Genomic DNA, 14,300 nt, shown 5'->3' with positions numbered 1-14,300 from the left:
GCAGAAAAATTAGAGTTGAATTTAAATCTTCTTTCAATGAAATAAATTGATTCCAGATTCTAAATTTCCAATGTGTGGGTGTTCTTATTTTAATTTGAAAATAAACTCAAAACATTACATTAAACATAAAGTGTTAAGGGATCAGCATTTACTTCTTTGATTATTATGGTCAAAATACAGAGTATCTCTTAATAATGTCTATAAAATATGACGAAAACTTGTCCTTACACTAATTTTCATTTCTGCCTTTTGATCTTATCTACCTTTGAAAATCATATTGCATTCTTCTTTTAATGGAAGTTATAAGCTCATTAAAATCATTGAATATATCAGGCTAATAAGCAATGCCAATTATCCAACTAATATCTCTAAAATTTGGGGCCAAACTGGTTTCTTTTTATGTGAAAAGTTCATTCCAGAATTTTTTCCATGATAGCCATTGTACCCAAGCATGTAAAAATAGTTACTAATGATCAGATACTACGTAATCATGTCATAAAGAAAATAATGCCAAATTTAATATGGTATTTGTTTTGCAGTTCACTAAATACCCTATTGAATTCAACTGATGTTTTGTTTTGGTTTGATTTTATTATGACTTTCTTGATGAAAGAAGACATGTATTGACGGATATGCATTTTCTGCAAGTTCCCTGAAATGGTAACTACCCTATTTTCTTATTGCAGCTGCACTGTCAGAACATTTTCATTTTTAACTTACACTCCAAACACTTGCTGATAATGTAAGTTTTCATTATACAGGTCAGAAATAGTCTTGTTTACTGTCATTACATTTGGGGAAGAAAATAATTTTTTCTTCATAAGCACATCATCCATAAATTACACATCATCTATAAATTACAAAACTTAGCAATAGCTATGTCAGCATTAAACAGTAAATAAAAAGTATTTTGCTAATTTTATTTGTCCTGTGTTAGTCTTTATATTATCTATCAGGCAGTTTCTGAATAGATTGGGCTGTAGTGCTCAATTGGAAAGTAGGACTTGAGTTACTCTCTTTGCCTCAGAGTCATAACCCAATGTTTCCAGGAATATCTCCTTGATATAGTCTTTTACTAATGTCTCAGCAATCATATATATTCAGTGTTAGCAAAAAAAGAGTGTTATTTTATAGGGAAATTGTAAAGCGTTAATATTTACATGTTAAATAGTGAATATCTGCTTCTGACAGATTTTAAAGCAGCATTTACTATTTCAAATAATTCATTTGGGCTTTAAGTATATTTGTATAGTTTGTATATAAATACCTCTTCAGATTCTGTGATTTTGTATAATATTTTTACATCTTGAAATAGCATAGTTAGTTTTAACATTTCACTTCAATGATGGCTACAAAAACAAAACTCAGCTACTTGAAGAATACAACTCCCAATCAAAACTAGTTTGATCTAGTGTGGTCTTCATTTCTTGGAATCACTTCCATTATCATTAGTTGATTTAATTCTTTCACATCCCTAAGAACTGTGTCTTTTCTTGACAACAAGTTCAGAGATGCTTTTTTACTGTTAGTAAATATGGTTAAACATGTTTTGCTTCTCTACGTTAGCTAATAATGTTAAAATATAGATTTAAAAAGAATAACTTGATGAAAATGATTAGAAAAATTAAAGTGAAAAGAGAAAATTACTAAAAAGAAGAACAAATTACTTACATCTTCTCATAATTTTAAGTAAATGTAGGCAATCTAATATTAAAACATCACATGCTATAAGGTGGTCCCTATACATATGATTGGAACTTAGCTCACATCACATGTGATATCATCTTGTCAGTGAGAAAATCCACTGATTCCATGCTTGAATGTAATAACATCACTTTTTTATAAGTTTCTAAATATTAGCAATGTTGATACAACCAATTGGTAAACAGCAGATTAAGGACTGATTCTGATCCAGGACTTAAAGTTTAGATAAAAATAACATAAGACAAATTAATTCGTGTGTGTGTGTGTGTGTGTGTGTGTGTAACTGATGAAATAGGAAAGAATCATTGAATACATATGACTTATGCTAGGCACTGAGAGATAGTGTGGATTTTTATATCATGTGATGAAGGGCATTGATATAAAGAAATCACATGGGAAAAGTTTCAAAGTTGGTAGTGATAAAATATATTTTGTGTAGAATAAATTTTCTAAAAATTTAGAAATAGTAATGGGTATAAGATGTTAACATACATCTTATATTTTCTCCTTGTTTTTTTAAGCAATGGAGAAATACTGTAGTCTTCTGAACATGGGAAAAAGGGATACAACATTAGTTTGTTCTGTCTTAAGTGTGATTAATGGATATACATAAGACACTGATCGGTATGGAAACAAACTTGGAGGCCAATTTACAAATGGTGACCAATTGATGCATAAATAGGTTGATATTGACATGAAATTAAGAGACACTGTAAAAAATGATTACATAACTAAAATCAGCCTCACTTGGTGGCTGAGTAGTTTATCAGCAAGAACTCTATAAGTAAATGATTCAAATTTTGACATCTAAGCAGAGGGAATTATTAAAGTGAAAATGAGTAATTCATAGAATATACTAGAAGGGATAAAGAAACAGGTTCAAAAGTATGAATAGAGTGAGGCCATAAATCCTTACCCCTCCAAAAACTAAGTCAAATTCGGGGTGCCTAGGTGGCTCAGTTGGTTGAGCATCCAACTTCTGATTTCAGCACTGGTCATGATCCCTGGGGTTGTAGGATTGAGCCCTGAATCAGGCTCTGTGCTGAGCATAGAGCCTGCTTGAGATTCTCTCTCTCTCTCTCTCTCTCTCTCTCTCTCTCCTTCTCCCCTACTTGTGCTCTATCTCTCTTAAAACAACAACAACAACAACAATAAAAAGCCACATTCATACCACACTACTAGTTCACTTAATATAATTAAAACAATTTCACAGTGTGGTTGTGGTATTAAATGGAATAAGCAATTGCAAATTACCTCCATATAATGTATGCAACATACTGGTGCTCAGTAAGTGTAAATTTGAATCTGTTTTTTAGTACTCGTTCAATAGTACAAGATTTCTTTAATCTGAAAATGATAAAGTCTCCAGATTCTTTCAATCTCACCTTCACTAGTAAAGATTCTTGCATGGAGCATATGAGTATATTTCCAAGTCTCTGTATTTGATCTGTTCCAGGTACCAATACTCTGATTTAACATAAATGTATCTAATTAAAAGTATGTCTTCATTTCTGATGTCATAAATAACATTCATACACAGAGTTGGGGGTCTTTGTATAAAAAAAGATATAAAAATACAATTCAATTAATGTATGGAAGACTTGGATTTTAATTAATGAAGATGAATCCCTTCATGAGATTCTTAGAAATGAACTGGGTGAAATATATACCCTGAAAGCTGACTTTACAAACTTTATTATTCTGTACAATTGCTTAAAAACAAAAAAAGAAGCCATTCTGTTTAGAATTATCAAAAAGTATGTGAAGTAATTTTGCCCAAAAAAATATTTTGTGGCAATTTAAAAGGCATTCAACAGATACTTCAGATGATAAAAAATGCATAGGTTTCTATTTTCTAGATTACTATGATAAATAATAAAAATAATACATCAACCTTCATTTTTATCACAGAAATAGTGTTTTGCTATGAAAACCTATGATTTCATCTATGAAATTACATTGCTGGTTTAACATGGTTAACTATTGCTTTTATAAAGACTGTTTATTCACTTTCAGATGTATGTGAATCGCATATTTTTCTTCTGTCTCTAGTTTCCTGATATTGGATCTTTTGAAATGCTTATTAACAATCTTTCCATTGTATGGCAGGCAGTCAAAACAAATCACAACCATTCCTGTGCAAGAATAAGTATGAGCTCTCGGCTAAAATAAAGATTGTTTGTACTTTGCTATTATTTGTGTTGGTGAGTATTTTAAATACTAGCTAGCAAGTATTAAATATTCATGAGTCATCTACAGTAGTGAAGAGAATTTTTTTTTTCTAACACATGTCAGGAAAATCATACTTAATAGCAGATTATCTAAGGAATTTTGTGAAACTCCATATACCATGAGTATTGCTGCCATATTAATGATATGCTATAGGAAATTCAGAAACTTGAAAAATTATTGAAATTAACATTGAACTCAGGCTATAAGAAATAGTATAAGGAACAGAACTCAGACTGTAAAGGAATGATATAAACCTGCTGACTAAATATTTCATTAAGGACTGTTCTCAATTTTGTTTTAGTTTCATTGGGTGAATTGATTCCAATTTATTCAATTTAATTTCACATTTCAACTATTTCATTTTTCATACATGGAGGAATTCATCCTGATTCATTGTATTATTGATGATAGTCTTTAAAAGATGCTACTGGCCTGCCAGTGATGACCAAGAACAGATGAATTCCACCCTCTTTAGGCTAAGACCTTTTGAAAACAAAAACAAAAACAAAAAGAATCACTGGGCTATTTTTAGGGCTGGGGGGTGAGAATCAACAGGAGTTTAACAATCAGGAATCAACCTAACATCCCTGGGTCTGGGAGTCAATCCGTTTGGAGTGAGGACAAGATACTGGAAAGTTAATTAAAGAATAGCTGTTGTACTAAGTGCTTATTATAGTCCTCAAAGGGACACGTTATTCTGCCCAAAAAGGAATAATAATCTGGTGGCTGCATTGTCTCTTTGGAATCCAGAATCTTTTTAGACTGAAAGATTACTCAGGAATCCAAGATTTGTCATGTTAAGAAGGGAAATCATTTGGAAAAACAAAGAGGGCCAGTTAGTGTGGGCTAGCAGTGAACTAAAGTACAAAAGCACCTTGGAGTAGAAGTGCCCTGGGCTATAGGGGATAAAGAACACATTCACAGACTACAAAAGCAATTGCTACTCTGGCCAATTGATCTTGTGGAAGCAAAAGACACTTCGAAATTCTAAATGCAAAATACAGCTCTCCTACAGAATACTCATATGGGGAAGTGGGTTTCTCTGTGAAATGAAATTCATGCTAACTGCTACAGATCTCCTGGTACTGCCACACATATTCTTGGACATTTTGTCCTGATGACTGGTCTTGTGAGGTTTCCATTTGTCTAATAAAGCCCAATCTTTACACAATACCTCCTCAAGTTATGGTGTTTATTTGGATTACTATTAAGATCAGTGATGGGGTGCCTGGGTGACTCAGCCTGTTAAGTGTCCGACTCTTGATTTTGGCTCAGGTGATGATCTCAACAGTTGGTGAGATCTATCCCTGCCTTGGGCTCCACGCTGTCAGCATCTCTAAGTGTCTGCCTGATGCACATAACTTTATGAACAAAATTAACAAGGCAGTTTTTTATTCAAACCACCAAGAAGCATAGATTTACCTTTTGTATTAGTTTGAGTCCTCCAGAAAAACAAATAGGATACACACACACATACACACACACACACACACACACACACACACACACACACACCCCTACCCGTCAGAATGGAGCCAGCTTGGAATTCTCTCTCCCTTTCTGTATTCCCCTCCCTTTCTCTCTCAAAATAAATAAATAAACATTAAAAAAAAAAAAAAAAAAGAGATCAGTGGCAGCACTGAAAGGGCAGTTTTTTTGTTTTTTTGTTTTTTTTTCTTGAAGGCCCTAGCTAGGAAGGAGTAGAATTGGTCTCTTCATGGTAATCACTACCATTTGGAATTTTTAAAGATTCTATTTGATGTGATTTGGTTTCTCATTCTAAATTACTATTCATTTTGTGCCTATTTTTACTTTTAATCCCATCTTTTTTATTTTCCTGCAAAGTGTCCCTCAAAATTGTCAAAGCCTTAGAACTCACAAAATCTATCTGTCATTGTGTTAGGAGATAGGAATATAGGAGTTAAAAGGTATAATGGTTAATTTTATGTGTCAACTTGAGTGGGCCCAGATACTTGGTTAAAACTTTTCATGACTGTGTCCGTGAGGGTATTTCTGAGTGAGAGTAACATCTGAATTCGTAAACTGAGTAAACCAGTTTGCCTTCTCCAATGTCACTAGATCTCATCCAATCTGTGAAGGCCTGGATAGGACAAAAGGCTGAGTAAGGGTTAATTTGCTCTCTCTGCTGTCTTTGACCTGGGACCCTGGTCTTGCCCTCAGACTCAGATTTAGACTGGAAATATACCATCAGTTTGCCTTGGTCATTGACTGCAGATCTTGAGATGACTCATCCTCACTATATGTGTACATGTATGTGTGTGTGTGTGTGTGTGTGTGTGTGTGTGTGCATGTGTGTCCTATTTATTTTGTTTTTCTGAAGGACTCAGACGAATGCAAAAGGTAAATCTATGCTTCTTAGTGGTTTGAATAAAAAGCTGCCTTATTAATTTTGTTCATAAAGTTATGTGCATCAGGCAGACACTTAGAGATGCACACTTCTCTAGCTCAAAGAGTAGACTAAATTTACAGTAATAGGTTTTTTTCATGTAAATTTGTCTTGATGTGCAGCTTTGTGTCCCCCTAAAATTTGTATGCTGAAGTCCTATCTCCCAGTATCTCAGAATGTGACTGTACTGAAGGTAGGACCTTAAAAGGTACTTACACTAGATTGAGGTTGTTTGGGATGGTCTCTAACCCAGTATGAGGTATTTGCACACATATCGTGACAGAGGGATGACCATGTGAAGACATAGGGAGAAGATGGCCACCTATAAGACAAGGAGAGAGGTCTCAGAGGAAGCTAATCCTGCCAACACCTTGATCTCAGATTTATAGCCTCCAGAACCGTGACAAAATAAATTTATATTATTTAAGCCACCTACTCTGTGGTCCTTTGTTATGGCAGCCTTAGCAAACCAATATAGTGACTTAGTCAACACTGAAATGTAGTCATCATGTATGATTTTTTTGACTCATATCTGTATCCTTGATGGCATAAAGCTTCATGCTTATCTTTGTCAAATATTAACTAACATGTTTATTTTCAATAAAATAAATGTAAACAGCATGGAATAATGATTTGATGTTTTATATAAAATAATTTTTATGTATCTTTTAGATTTATCTACAATGTTCATTCCACTTTTCACAAATTGGTCATTCGTATATAAAAATGCTTTATAAAATTTTGTGGATTGATATCTAAAATTATACATCAGATATGCCTTGATTAAAATGACTTTGAATGATTCAGTTTCTTGACATGAAAGATATTTTCCCTTAGTATTGTTTTTTTTTTTAATTTTAAGAGTGTCATGAGACATATCTCTAAAATATTCATCAGAGAAATCTAATAGCTTTAAATGGGATTTAAAGTAATCTTTCACAAAAGAGGCATTAAAATTTCAGAAAAGAGGTTTAGTATTGGGAAAAAATATAAAAATGGCATTCCCTCAGTGATCTTTATAAGACTAGTTAGTGGTGAAGTGAAATGAAATGTTCAGTTATTCAGCTGGTTTTATGGTCTCTATCACCACTGGATAAAGGCATTTTATAGACCTATTGGGCTTAATGCAGAGTATGTAAGAAAATAATAGAATATCTTGCAAAAGAGCTCAGAAGTGTTTTACAATAAAAGCCATTTTATAACATGAGTGCATCAAATTATTTGCTGAATTACATAGTGATCAAACTGTGATTTTAATATTATATCATTTTGAATCTGGATTCTTAAATATTGAAAATATTTTATTATATTTGCTTAAATATATTTGTTAATTTGATTTATTTTACAGGTTGTTCTATGCCTAGGAATTGGTCAAAATTATTATTGAAACTCCTCTGCAGTTTGTACTCTGCTACTTTGATCTTCAATGTTGACCCCCTCCTTTTTTTAACAAGTCAAAAAAGATTTTCATTGCTAAAATGAAGTTGATTATCCAGTAAGCACATGTTTATGGAAACACAATCACAACTGTTCACAAAGCTCCAAGATAATCTGAGAGGAATACAGTGCGACATATAATATGGTTGCTTCAAACATGTCATGGCATACAGATGGGGTCAAAAGTCAACATTTCTCAGTGACATCATCAATTAAGTAGCCATGCTTACCCTGGACTTCTGAATGAAGTGAAGAGGATGGATTAATGATAATGTCCTAAGTAATGCATTGAAGTACTATATTACATGTACATAACACATTCCAGAATTTTACATGTAAAATTATATTAACACTGATCTGTCCTGTGTACTTATGAAAAGTAATGAGGATTGGGGCGCCTGGGTGGCTCAGTCAGTTGAGCCTCCAACTTCAGCTCAGGTCATGATCTTACAGTTTGTGGGTTCGAGCCTTGCATTGGGTTCTGTGCTGACAGCTCAGAGCCTGGAGCCTGCTTCGGATTCTGTGGCTTTCTCTCCCTGCCCCTTCCCTGCTCACACTCTGTCTCTCTCTCTCAAAAATAAATAAACATTAAAAAAAATTAAAAAAAAAAAGAAAAGTAATGAGGATAAAAAGTACACAAGAATGCAATGTTGATCTATGCTTCAGACTTTTTTTGGTTTAAAAATAAAAATAAAAATTTCCACTCTAATTTTTACAGAAACAATGTGATAAGAATCGCACATTCCTGGTTTAATCACAAAATATGCTTTTTTAAAAAAAACAACTTTTTTTAATGTGTATTTATTTTCTAGAGAGCAGGAGACAGAGTGCAAGCGGGGGGAAGGCCGAGAGAGAGGGAGACACAGAATCCAAAGCAGGCTCCAGGATCTGAGCTGTCAGCACAGAGCCTGGATGCAGGGCCAAACCCATGGACCCGAGATCATGAACTGAGCCGAAGTCGGAAGCTCAGCTGACTGAGCCACCCATGCGCCCTCAAAAAATACATTTTTCTAAAAATACTATATCAAATATTATTTTATATATCTATATAAACAGTAATGCTTTCATATATAATACATAAACATATATATAGTATGTATTTGCAAGTCTGTACATATGCACAGATATGTATATATATGTGTGTTTTATGTGTGTATGTATGCATATATATACATATACTGATCCATATACTACCAAGCAGGCTATTCTAGAGGTCGTGGAACAGAAAGAATCACAGATAAATAATTCCAATTTAAATTGCATGGTTTATTGAATCTATCTAAAGCAGAGCAATAATCAAAGAGAAAGAAGGAAATGGATAGGTTAAAATTCTAAGGTAGGGTTCAAGCAGGATGGAAGAACCACATTGCCTGAATTCCATATTGTACAGCATCCACGTGTCTTGTCCTTTATCTGCTGCATCAGCTTTCTCCACTAATAGTGTGATTTTTGAGGATCAGAGTTCACCATGGGTGAGTGGCCTTAGTGGCTGAAGATGTATAAACTCAAGTCACACTTGTTCAATAGAAAAGATGCAGAGGCAAGCAAATCTGGCTACAATAGTAATCTGCAGATAGCCTAATGACAGCATTGAAGCTGTTGCTGTGCTTTGGGCAGAAGACATATGGGCCAGAATGAGTGTCACCATTGGGTGGTTAATTTAGGGATGTCACAGCTCTCAAGATGGAAGTGATATGAAATGTCCCCTATGAATATTTAATATTTATTTGGTACTGCCATCCCTTCCTACATATAATTGATATTAATTAATTACTTGGTCTACACCTCAGTTCTTCTTACATATGTTCTTTTTATTCAATCTCTATTATAATTTGGAGATAATTTTCTGTATCAGTACTTAACACAGCTTATAAGATTCACCTGTGACTTACAAGCTATTTGCTGTCTATACTTTCATTTTTTTCTCTTTATTTGTTCCTCATGTTCACTTCTCTTGTTCCCTATAGTAGAATTGGATATTATTAAATCTTTCAGCAAGTACACATTACTGTATGACACAGCAATTGACAAAGAGATACAGAGCAGTGCTTTAAAGATATTGTTTTCCTCTGTGTCTCAACCCCTTGCTTTAGTAATGGAAGCTGGGGAAAACACCTTTACAGCCCTCATAGAGAATCTCCGCCCTAAAATGACCTACCTTCATAATATAAAGTATTTAAAGTTAAGTATTTTATTATTTGAACTTTGCTAGTTTAGTCTAAAGCAACCACTTATAGATTGAAAATATTTATAAAGCATCTTGAAGTGCTTTTAAAAACACTTCAGTGACACACACACACAAAATGGGATGGTTTTACTACCAGCAGTTATTTGTGGATGTTTGCTTCTCTGACTATCAAAAGATGGAAATGATAACTGACATTTTTGTCTCAGTAAAAACAAAACAAAACAAAACCAAAAAAAAAAAAAACAAAACAAAACTATGATGCCCAAAACAAATGTTTACAAATTAGGGGTGTAACTAGTAAAGGCATTTAAAAAAATACATTGCATGGGGCGCATGGGTGGCTCAGCTGGTTAAGCATCTGACTTCAGCTCAGGTCACGATCTCATGGTTCATGGGTTTGAGCTCTGCCTTGGGCTCTGTGCTGACAGCTAGGAGTCTGGAGCCTGCATCAGATTCTGTCTCCATCTCTCTGCCCCTCCCCTGCTTATGCTCTCTCTCTCTCTCTCTCTCTCAAATATAAAAAATAAAACTAAAAAAAATTTTAAACTTGCATTGCCACTCCACAGGAATGTTCATGAGCTTACACTGAGTACATTTAAATTAGGAGTTTAGCTCTCTATACAATATAAAAAATTAGAGACATACTTGGCCATCCTTTGTCCCAACTTAAATTTTAATCATAGCGAGCTTCATTATTGGATACTATATACAATAATACAGACTTTATTTATTTATGTGAGACATAATTTATAATGGTTTCAGTGCATTTACTACAAGAAGCTGAACTTCCTTGTGTATATCACAGATATTATAGGTCAGACCCAAAAACAGTGGTAATAGCTCTAACTTTTGCATAAATGTCACCTGCCATATAACTTAGTGCTTTTGCATTATTTCTGTTTTTTAACGTAATCCACATATTCATTTGCAAAGTATACCTTATTTTACCATGTAGTTCACCATGATTTTACCAGTAGTTCACCATGACTCAGAAAGTTAAATACCTGGTCACAAAACCAGTAAGTAACTTGTGTAGTAAAAAAGTGCGTATTTTGCTGATTTTAAAGTCCTTGTATTCCCCTCATAATGTTACCTTTGTCAGAATGCCTGTAGAGTTTGGGTTCTTTTACCCTTGTGCTCCATTTGTGTCACTATTTCTGCAGCTTATCCATGTAGTGCTCTATGATCATGGCAAAAGTATCTCTTCACCTTTCCTGTGCTTTTACTGTGGATTTTATTTTACATGTTTAGTATAGACATTTCTGATGGCCTTCAAAAGCAGAAACAGTAATACATTGGATCTCCGTGTACTCACCATCCACATAAATAGTTATCAACTCACGTATATACCTTTTTCAGCTGGCTTCTCCCTTCCCCCACCATTTTATCCACCATTATTAGAGGCTGTACAAATAGAAGAGAAGAAATCTTTAATAAGAACAACCACAGATATTTTCTCACACCTGGGAAAGTAATAATTATTATTAACTTCACTAAATAAGCAATCAGTCTTCAAATTTCTGTAATTGCCTTGTGATTTTCAGTTATTGTCTTCTCCCTCCCCCCCCTTTTTCTCTTCAAACAAGGATCACTTGTTTTTGTTTAATATATTTCACTGTATCAGTTATTACTGTTGTTTAACAATCCACTGCGAAACCCAGTGACTGCATTTTTTATTGATTTTAGCTTGAAGCACTCTTATGTTTTTGTTTGTTTTTTTTTCTTAATTATTTTTGAGAGACAGAGAAAGAGAGAGAGAGTGAGCAGGGGAGGGCAGAGAGAGAGGGAGACAGAAGACTGGAAGCAGGTTCTGTGCTGACAGCAGAGAGCCTGATATGGGGCTCAAACTCACAAACCCTGAGATCATAACCTGAACCGAAACCAAGAGTGGTACACTTAACCAACTGACCCATCCAGGCTCCCCTAAGCACTGTTCTTAAATGGGCTGAAGGTTAGCTTATCTAGGCTGGGCTCAGATACTCTGGCCCCGTTCCACTGCACACTCTCTTACCCTCCTCTAGTAACCTGTGACATAGGTTAGGAGGTTCTTACTTTCTGCATAAACTCTACTGATACAGTTTTTTTTTCCAAATATGCCACTTCTAATCTTTACACTTTTAAAATACATCATGCCTTTTAAGGGATTGTATATTCCAAATGGAAATTATCAGCAAAACATAGATATGACTGGTCATATCCAATTAGCTCTAACAATAGATTTCTTACCTGGGTGGCATCATCTTGACAAATTATTTGTCACAGGGTTGAGGCTTTCAGACTTTCATTCTCAAAACCTAAATTAGCAAGACAAAAATAATGAATTTCTTTCACTGGACAGGGTCACAAGAGCAAAAATCACAAAATACATGAATAAGAAACCAATTACAAGTGGAAGAGTACGCATGGTGGAGAAGATGGAAATCAGATCCAAGAAAGATGTTACTCACCTCTTTAATACAGATCTACTGCTTGACGTGGACCTATAGAGCCCTGAGGACAAGGATTCCTCTCCCCTGAATAGGGTTAAGAATAAATAGTGCTAATAGTTGCCTCCCTAATGTTCCTTTTTTGTGTGTGTGTGTATGTACTTTGAGTGTTGATAGACTCTGATGATGCAGGACATAAATATTTTATTCATCAAGCCACAGAAGTTATTAGCAAATTGGGTGTGATGCAATTTATAATAAGAAATATATATATATGTGTGTGTATATATATATATATATATATATATATATATATATATATAATCTTCCTCCCCTTTTCTGGCCCTGAACTCCTAGAACCATTGGAATTTCCTAAATGAGGAGAGTGATAAATGTGTCTTTTGTTATGTTAATGAGGTGACTTTGGAAACCAACTGGATAATCTATAGATGGGGCTGGTTGCCAGGGGACCCAACCTTGTGATTGGAGGGTTGGAACTTTCAGTAACCCCCATGACTTTGGGGAGAAGAGAGGTTCTGGAGGTTAAATCAATTGTCAATGGCCAATTTGGTAATCAATCATGACTATGTAATAACAACTCCATAGAAAGGCAAAAGATGGTGTTTGGAGAGTTTCTGCTTTAGTAAACGTGGAGTGGTACCCTTTCTAAGCTCTATGCCCTTTTCCTATACCTCACCCTATGTCATCTAGCTGTCTCTGAGTTATATCTTTTTATAATAAACTGGAAATCTAGGAAGTAAAAAGCTTCTTTGAGTTCTGTGAGCAGCTCTAGCAAATTAATCAAACCCAAGTAAGAAACGTGGGAACCTCTGGTTTAGTCAGTAGGTCAGAAGCACAGGTAACAACTTAGACTTTCTATTGAGGTCTAAAGTGAGGGTCACTCTTGTGGGACTGAGTTTAAACTGTGGGAGCTGAAGCTATCTCTGGGTAGATCCCCTGGTGTCACAATTGAGTTGAAATGTAGGACAGCAAGCTGGTGTTAGAGAATTACCTAATGTGTGAGGTAGAACCTATATAATGGAATCAACAACTAGACTTAGTGATCAAAAGTGGGATCAGAGTCAGAATCTCACTTGGAATCATTCTTCCTTTTTAAAATAATGTTCTTGGGCTCCTGGGTGACCCAGTCGGTTGAGTGCCTGACTCTTGATTTTGGCTCTGGTCATGATCCCAGGGAGGAGCCCTATCTCAGTGCAGAGCCTGCCAGAGATTCTCTCTCTCTGCCCCTACCCGGCTCTCTCTCTCTCTCAAAATAAATAAAAATAAAATAAAATAAAATAATAAAAAAGTAGTTCTGTTTATTCAGTTCTGATCCATCATAGATAAAATTATATTTTAACAATTGCAGACAGTGTTATTTCCACATTCATGGGAAATACTTTATTTTTAGCCCTGCCACCATGAATTAATACAAATCTTATAAATCTTTAAGAATTCTTTTTTTTTAATGTTTATTTATGTAATTTGAGAGAGAGAAAGCAGGGAAGGGACAGAGGAAGAGAGGGAGAGAATACCAAGCAGGTTCTGTACTGACAGGGAAACTCCATCCCATGAACTGAGCCATCATGACTTGAGCCAAAATCAAGAGTTAGATGTTTAACCTACTGAGCCACTGAGGAGTTCCAAAAATCTTTAAGAATTCCTGAACACCAGAATCTGTGCCTGAAGAAAAAATTGGTTCAAGATCTGGGAAGAGATGGGCAGATGTCAAAGACTATGTTGACTTTTTTTTTTTTTTAACTGAAGTAAGGCATTTTTTCTGAAATTAATTTCTAAGGATTATTTTTATTTCAAGAACATTAAATAATCACAGTGTTTCTAAATTTTAAACTCCTTATTTATTTTAAGGTAAGTACAATATATTTAGGATTGTATTTGGGACTAG

The sequence above is a fragment of the Leopardus geoffroyi genome, chromosome A1 (assembly GCF_018350155.1).
Source record: "Leopardus geoffroyi isolate Oge1 chromosome A1, O.geoffroyi_Oge1_pat1.0, whole genome shotgun sequence".
Lineage (NCBI taxonomy): Eukaryota > Metazoa > Chordata > Mammalia > Carnivora > Felidae > Leopardus > Leopardus geoffroyi.
The sequence above is the reverse complement of the archived record's forward strand: the minus strand, read 5'-3'. Positions refer to the sequence as shown.